Source organism: Corvus brachyrhynchos, unplaced genomic scaffold (assembly GCF_000691975.1).
Source record: "Corvus brachyrhynchos isolate BGI_N302 unplaced genomic scaffold, ASM69197v1 scaffold312, whole genome shotgun sequence".
In the NCBI taxonomy this organism is placed as follows: Eukaryota; Metazoa; Chordata; class Aves; order Passeriformes; family Corvidae; genus Corvus; species Corvus brachyrhynchos.
The window spans coordinates 1,596,527-1,596,822 of NW_008236640.1; the positions used below are offsets into that span (position 1 = coordinate 1,596,527).

The following is a 296-nucleotide window of genomic DNA, read 5'->3' on the forward strand; positions in this document are numbered from 1 at the left end:
AAAAAAAAAATAAGAATGGAGAATTATTTAAGACCCAACCACAACAACGAGCCCTGCGAGGCGCAGTACAAAGCGCGCAGGGCGGCGGGGAGGGGAGGAAGGAGCCCGAGGAAGGAAGGAAGGAAGGGGGCAGGCCCCGGGCAGGCCCCCCACCCCTTCAGTAGCAGCGCGCGGATGGGGCTCTGTCGCGACAAGCGCGATACTCACCCCAGGGAGGAAGGAACCGGGCAGAAGAGGCACCCCACGCCGGCAGGCCGGGAGCGGGGGGAAGGGGCAGCCTCAGCCTCCTCACGGCC

General features: G+C 65.2%; 1 protein-coding gene across 2 annotated transcripts in view; it reads right to left on the reverse strand.

Moving 5' to 3' along the window:
* Positions 1 to 296, reverse strand: part of PELI1 (pellino E3 ubiquitin protein ligase 1) — a 43,749-nt gene extending 43,453 nt beyond the window's left edge. Inside the window, exon 1 of one of the 2 annotated variants that reach the window (XM_017726751.1) lies at positions 208 to 296. The gene's annotated coding sequence lies outside the window, so the exon portion shown is untranslated. The remainder of the gene's footprint in view (positions 1 to 207) is intronic. The other variant, XM_008644386.2, reaches the window with a different exon arrangement.